The 7690-nt window shown below is 48.3% G+C and overlaps 1 long non-coding RNA gene across 1 annotated transcript in view; it reads left to right on the forward strand.

Annotated features, from left to right (window-relative positions):
- LOC140192777 (uncharacterized) overlaps window positions 1-4357 on the forward strand; it is a 32660-nt gene extending 28303 nt beyond the window's left edge. Inside the window, exon 3 of the long non-coding RNA XR_011884446.1 lies at window positions 3837-4357. This is a non-coding gene — a long non-coding RNA (uncharacterized lncRNA). The remainder of the gene's footprint in view (window positions 1-3836) is intronic.
- The last annotated feature ends 3333 nt before the right edge of the window (window positions 4358-7690 follow it).

The raw sequence follows: 7690 nt of genomic DNA on the forward strand, positions 1-7690 counted from the left end.
TTTGATTGCATCACGGTGCAAACACTTTGCAACAAATCAACTGAGGTATAAAACCTTCTCTTGATGATTTTCATCTGCAGTCGGTGTCTGAATGTCCTTACTGACGTGTCCCACCATAATCAGCCAGCTTCGATGGATTCCAGTTGCCCTGACACCATTTCTCCACGACCGCAATCTCCCGGTGAAACTTCTCACTGTGCTCGTCGCCGACACTGACAACATTTGCAGGGAGGGAGTCGAAATGGGAATGATCTTCAGTGACATGTTGCACTTCACGGTTTTGTACATTTGAAGCATGTTGCCAACCAGCTGCACGTAGTTTGGTGCTCTGTAGTTGTCAAGAAAAATTTCAGCAACAACCTTGATTGCCTTCCATGCGATTTTCTCCAGTCCATCACTAGAAGTTCTTCCAATTGCTTGTTATTGATGGCCTGTGGACCAACGAGAGTGCCTTCCTTCATCTTGGCATCAGTTATTCTGGAAAACATCTGCCTGAAATATCAAAATCCTTCACGGAAGTTGATAGCCTTTCCGAAACCCGTCCTGCCACGCAGCATCCGACCTGCCTAAGCATGCCTGGGCATCCCTGGACGAGATAGCAAACTTCTCAGCTTCTTTTGTGGGAAACATTTTTAATTCACTTGAATTATGAATTGAAAGGACAAATATAGGTGACTTCAAAGGTTCCACTGAATATTGGAGAATATATACAGTATACAACCTGAAATTCTTACTCTTCACAGACATCCTCGAAATGCGAGAAAAACCCCCAAAGAATGAATGACAGAAAAATGTTAGAACTCCAAAACCCCCTCCCCTCTCAAATGCACAAGCAGCAACATCCCCCCTCCCCAACCCACCTCAGCAAAAGCATCAGACAGACCCCCTCCCCCTCCCCAGCACCGGCCATGCAAGCAATAGCTCTCTCTTTCTCTCTCTCACTAACGAGGGAGAGGCAGATATCGTTCCCGTCGCAGTGAGGCCAACAGCTCACGGTTTTTTTTCAGATTATGAGGACACTCAGTCCTCGTTTATTGTCATTTAGAAATGCATGCATTAAAAAATGATACAATGTTCCTCCAGAATGATATCACAAGAAACATAGGACAAACCAAGATTAAAACTGACAAAACCACATAATTATAACATATAGTTACAACAGTGCAAAGCAATACCGTAATTTGATAAAGAGCAGACCATGGGCACGGTAAAAAAAAGTCTCAAAGTCCCGATAGACCCACCATCTCACGCAGACGGTAGAAGGGAGGAACTCTCCCGGCCATGAACCTCCAAGCACCACCAACTCCTGATGCAGCACCATTGGAAGCACCCAACCGCAGCAGACTCTGAGTCCGTCCGAAAACCTCAAGCCTCCGACCAGCCCTCCGACACCGAGCACTGAGCACCGTTCTCTGCCGAGCACTTCGACCCCGCCCCGGCCGCCGAGCAACAAGCAAAGCCGAGGACTCGGGGCCTTCTTCTCCAGAGATTCCGGATACCACACAGTAGCAGCGGCAGCGAAGCAGGCATTTCAGAAGTTTCTCCAGATGTTCCTCTCTGCTCTCACGTCTGTCTCCATCAAATCAGGATCGTGCACGGCACCCTACTTGACAGATTACAGACATAATTCACCGGAGTGGCCGCTGCCAGCTGCGTCGCGCTGCCATCTTCTCCCGCCGGTTTTGATTTTACGATTTGCAGAGTCACCTCCTTCGAAAGCACGTGCACCACTGTCTCCGTGTTCCGATCGCCCGCGACACTTCGGTCCGCAAGACCGAACAGGAATCAGGCCATCTGCAGGGCCGAGCCCCGAAGGCCCAGGCCACTCCTGGAGTTACCGAAAATGCTAGGCCGCTCGGCGAGCTCCGAGAGCGGGAGCCCACCTGCCGTGAAGAGCCGCAGTTTGAGTGCAGCTGTCGACCACGGACTCCAACAGGACCCCAGGCACCTTGGAAAGGAAGGAAAAGACTTTGACGAGAAGAAATTAAACTGTTCCACAGATGAACTGGAAGAAGGGGCCTCCTTATCTTAAAAAAATGGTGCGATTGGAAAATTTACTGGTGACTTTTGTGATCAGAAGCCCAAAATGCAAAAGCTACACCCAGAAGTATTCAGGAAGCAAATTCTTTGTTGTCCAGTGTTATCAAAGTATGTATACATTATACAACCTTGAGATTTATCTCCTTACAGGCAACCCTAAAACAAAGAAACCCCAAAATAACCCCTGTGAAAAGAAGAACACCGAACACCTAATGTGCAGAGGAAAAAAATCACGCCAATAGCTTTAGAAACTGGAGTTTACCGAAAGATACAAAGCCAGTGCAGGCCACAAGCTCAGTTCAGCACCGGAGCAGGCCGCAGGCCAGAGGCTCAGCTCAGCGCAGAGCTGAGTAAACATCGCGGAGCAGCAAGCAAAACTGGCCTGTTGCTCTCCTCCGATCCCAACACCCTGACCTTCCCAATGCGGCCCAGTGCTTAAATCAATCAGACGTCAGGAGTTCCCTCACTCCAGCCTCTGCTTGCCTCGCCTTCACCTCCTAATCATGGTCTAATTTGGGAAAGTTAGCATGGCTTTTTGAGGGGCAGGCCATGCCCCTCGAGCCTAATTGAATTCTTCGAGGACATGACAAAGCACACTGATGGAGGCAGTGCAGTGGATGTGGTGCCTATGGACTTCAGTAAGGCATTCGATATGGTTCCCCATGACAGGCTGGTCTGGTAGGTCAGGAGGCTTGCGATCCAGGGGATCGACTTGGATGAGGAAGTGGAAGGTGGGTTAGTAAGTCTGAAGATGGCAGGAGGGTTTGCGGAATTGTGGAGGGTGTAGAGGTTGTCGTGGGTGACCGCGGGACGTTGACAGGACGTAGAGTCGGGCTGAGAAGCGGCAGATGCGGTTCAGCCCGGAAAAGTGTGAAGTAATTGGCTTTGGAAGGGCAGATTTGACGGCAGAGGTCAGGGTTAATGGCAGAATTCTTAGCAGTGTGGACAGAGGGATCTTGATCAACGTCCATAGATCCCTCAAAGTCCCTGCACAAGTCGATGGGGTGGTGAAGAAGGCGTTTAGTGTGTTGGCCTTCGTTAGTCGGGGGATTGAGTTGAAGAGCCGTGAGGTAACGTTACAGCTCTGTAAAGCCCTGGTTAGACCCACACTTGGAGTATTGAGTTCAGTTCTGGTCACCTCGTTGTAGGAAGGATGTGGCCAGTCAGGGTACTTTCTGTTAAGTTAGTTAGAGTTCAGCGACAAACCAAACCCCCTTAGCCTCCTTGTGCACTTTCCTCCCACCAACTTAAACTAAACTCCTCCTGCCTACCCGATGTGCGCCTCCTCCCCGTCCCTGCACAGCCCTGCGTCTGTCGAACCTGTATCGTATCTGCCTCCATCACTGCAGACCAGGGACCCACTGCTCTCTGAGGGAGTGAAAACCCAGCACCACAATCTCCTTTGACCTTTTCCCCATCTCACCTTAAACTCGTGGCCTCTGGTATTAGACATTTCCACCCTGAGGAACTGAAGTTCCCAGCTGTCTGCCCTAGCTACGTCATACGTAATCTCATAAACCTCCATCCGATCTCCCGTCAGTCTCCGCCACTCCGGACAAAGCAACCCAAGTTTGTTTGACCCCCTCTTTACACTGTACAACTAAGATTTTGCTTCCGGACTACTTGTGGGTGCATCTGTTGCATTTTTGGCTGCTAATCATGAAAATCACCATAAGATTTCCCCTTCGTGCATCATTTTTTGAGATCGCCTGTATTTGTCATTCCAATTCATAATTCAAGTCAGAATAACTGATGCCAAGATTAAGAAAGGCATTTTTTGTTGGTCCAATTCAAAGAACTTCTCGTGGGACCGGAGAAAATTGCATGGAAGGCATTCAAGATGCTGTTGAAAATGCTCTTGACAACTACAGAGCACCAAACTACGTGCAGCTGGTTGGCAACATGCTTCAAACGTACAAAACCCTGAACTGCAACATGTCACCAAAGATTCATTTTCTGCATTCCCATTTCGACTCCTTCCCTGCAAATCTTGTCACTGTCAGTGACGAGCACGGTGAAAGGTTCCACCAGGACATTGCGGTCGTGGAGAAACTGTAACTGGGCAACTGGCAAACTCAATGTTTTTCAGTTGGACAAGTCACCCGGACCAGGTGGGCTACATCCCAGAGTCCTGAGAGAGGGTGCTAAAGAGATAGTGGGTGCATTGGTTATGATCTTTCAAGAATCACTTGCTTCTGGCATGGCCCTGGAGGACTGGAAGATTGCAAATGTCACTCCACTCTTTAAGAAGACCTGGAGTATTGTGTGCAGTTTTGGTCCCCTAATCTGAGGAAAGACATTCTGGCCATCGAGGGAGTACAAAGAAGGTTCACCAGATTGATTCCTGGGAGGGCAGGACTTTCATATGAAGAAAGACTGGATCGACTAGGCTTATACTCACTGGAATTTAGAAGATTGAGGGGGGATCCTGTTGAAACGTATAAAATCCTAAAGGGATTGGACAGGCTAGATGCAGGAAGATTGTTCCCGATGTTGGGGAAGTCCAGAACGAGGGGTCACAGTCTGAGGATAAAGAGGAAGCCTTTTAGGACCGAGATGAGGAAAAACTTCTTCACACAGAGAGTGGTGAATCTGTGGAATTCTCTGCCACAGGAAACAGTTGAGGCCAGTTCGTTGGCTATATTTAGGAGGGAGTTAGATATGGCCCTTATGGCTATGGGGATCAGGGGGTATGGAGGGAAGGCTGGGGCGGGGTTCTGAGTTGGATGATCAGCCATGATCGTACTGAATGGCGGTGCAGACTCGAAGGGCCGAATGGCCTACTCCTGCACCTCTTTTCTATGTTTCTATGAAAACAAAAGAAAGGAAATTATAAGCCAGATAGCCTAACAGTGGTTGGGAAAGTGCTGGAGTCTATTATTAAGGATGAGGTTTCAAGATACTTGGAGACTAATGATTAAATCAGGCAAAGTCAGCACAGTTTTTGTAAAGTGAAATCTTGCCTGACAAATCTGTCAGTAAGAAGGAAGTAACAATCAGGGTGGACAAAGGAGATGCAGTGGATGTCAGTTACTTGGATTTTCAGACAACATTTGATAAGGTGCCACACACGAGACTGTTTAACAAGATAAAACCCACACAGCGTTACAGGAAAGAGACTGGCATGGGTAGAGGAACGGCTGACAGGCAGGAGGCAGAGAGTGGGAATGAAAGGGGCCTTTTCTGGTCGGCTGCCGGTGACTAGTGGTGTTCCTCGGGGGTCAGTATTGGGGCTGCTACTTTTCACATTGTTTGTCAGCGATTCGGATAGTGGAATCGATGGCTTTGTGGCAAAGTCTGCGGATGATTCGAAGGTCGGTGGAGGGGTAGGTAGTGCCGAGGAAGCAATACAATTGCAGCAGGACCTAGACAAATTGGAAGAATGGGCAAAACGTGTCAGATGGAGTACAGTGTTGGGAAATGTACGATGATGCAGTTTGGTAAAAGGAACAATAGTGCGGACTGTTATCTAAATGGGGAGAAGGTTCAAACATCAGAGGTGCAGAGGGACTTAGGAGTCCTCGTGGAAGAAGGTTAATTCACAGGTTGAGTCTGTGGTAAAGAAGGCAAATGTAATGTTGGCATTTATTTCAAGGGGAGTAGAATATAAAGGCAAGGAGATAATGCTGAAACTTTGTACGGGACTTGTCAGGCCAGCTGTTGGAGTGTGGTCAACAGTTTTGGGCCCTGTATCTCAGAAAGGATGTGTTGTCATTGGAGGGAGGCCAGAGGAGGTTCACGAGGATGATTCTGGGTATGAAGGGGTTAACATAGGAGGAGCATTCGGCAGCTTTGGGCCTGTACTCACTGGAATTTAGAAGAATGCGGGGGGGACCTCATTGAAATCTCATAGAATTTTTTGAGGACGTAACTAGTAGAGTGGATAGGGGAGAACCAGTGGATGTGGTATATTTGGATTTTCAGAAGGCTTTTGACAAGGTCCCACACAGGAGATTAGTGTGCAAACTTAAAGCACACGGTATTGGGGGTAAGGTATTAGTGTGGGTGGAGAGTTGGTTAGCAGACAGGAAGCAAAGAGTGGGAATAAACGGGACCTTTTCAGAATGGCAGGCGGTGACTAGTGGGGTATCGCAAGGCTCAGTGCTGGGACCCCAGTTGTTTACAATAGACATTAATGACTTGGATGAGGGAATTAAATGCAGCATCTCCAAGTTTGCAGATAACACGAAGCTGGGCGGCAGTGTTAGCTGTGAGGAGGATGCTAAGAGGATGCAGAGTGACTTGGATAGGTTGGGTGAGTGGGCAAATTCATGGCAGATGCAATTTAATGTGGATAAATGTGAAGTTATCCACTTTGGTGGCAAAAACAGGAAAACAGATTATTATCTGAATGGTGGCCGATTAGGAAAAGGGGAGGTGCAACGAGACCTGGGTGTCATTATACACCAGTCATTGAAAGTGGGCATGCAGGTACATCAGGCAGTGAAAAAGGCGAATGGTATGCTGGCATTTATAGCGAGAGGATTCGAGTACAGGAGCAGGGAGGTACTACTGCAGTTGTACAAGGCCTTGGTGAGACCACACCTGGAGTATTGTGTGCAGTTTTGGTCCCCTAAACTGAGGAAAGACATCCTTGCCATAGAGGGAGTACAGAGAAGGTTCACCAGATTGATTCCTGGGATGGCAGGACTTTCATATGATGAAAGACTGGATGAACTGGGCTTGTACTTGTTGGAATTTAGAAGATTGAGGGGGGATCTGATTGAAACGTATAAAATCCTAAAGGGATTGGACAGGCTAGATGCAGGAAGATTGTTCCCGATGTTGGGGAAGTCCAGAACGAGGGGTCACAGTTTGAGGATAAAGAGGAAGCCTTCTAGGACCGAGATGAGGAAAAACTTCTTCACACAGGGAGTGGTGAATCTGTGGAATTCTCTGCCACAGGAAACAGTTGAGGCCAGTTCGTTGGTTATATTTAAGAGGGAGTTAGATATGGCCCTTGTGGCTACGGGGATCACGGGGTATGGAGGGAAGGCTGGTACAGGGTTCTGAGTTGGATGATCAGCCATGATCATACTGAATGGCGGTTCAGGCTCGAAGGGCCGAATGGCCTACTCCTGCACCTATTTTCTATGTTTCTATGGGACTGCCGAGTGTTGAAAGGACGAGATAGGGTGGACGTGGAGAGAATGTTTCCTGTGGTGGGGGTTTCCAGAACTAGAGGCCACAGCCTCAAAGTTAAGGGGTGACCTTTCAGAACAGGAGGAATTTCTTTCAGCCAAAGAGTGGTGAGTCTGTGGAACGCTCTGCTACGGATTGGGGCGGAGGCCAAGCCCGTGGGTGTATTTAAGGCAGAAATTGATAGATTCCTGATTGGTTGGGGCGTCAAAAGATAGGGCAAGAAGGCAGGTGTACGGAGTTGAGTGGGATCCGGGATCAGCCATGATGGAATGGTGGAGCAGACTCGATGGGCTGAATGGCCTAATTCAGCTCCTATGTCTTACGGTCTTACGGAACCCATCGCTGCTGGCTGATTATGGTCCGACACTTTGGTGAGTACAAATGAAAATCGTCAACAAAAGATTTTTAGCTCACTTGATTTGTTGCAAAGCGTCGCCTGTTAGGCAATTCAACGCATTATACTCACAGAAACATAGAAGACCTACAGCACAATACAGGCCCTTCGGCC

This window comes from Mobula birostris, unplaced genomic scaffold, assembly GCF_030028105.1.
Source record: "Mobula birostris isolate sMobBir1 unplaced genomic scaffold, sMobBir1.hap1 scaffold_2602, whole genome shotgun sequence".
Taxonomy (NCBI): domain Eukaryota; kingdom Metazoa; phylum Chordata; class Chondrichthyes; order Myliobatiformes; family Myliobatidae; genus Mobula; species Mobula birostris.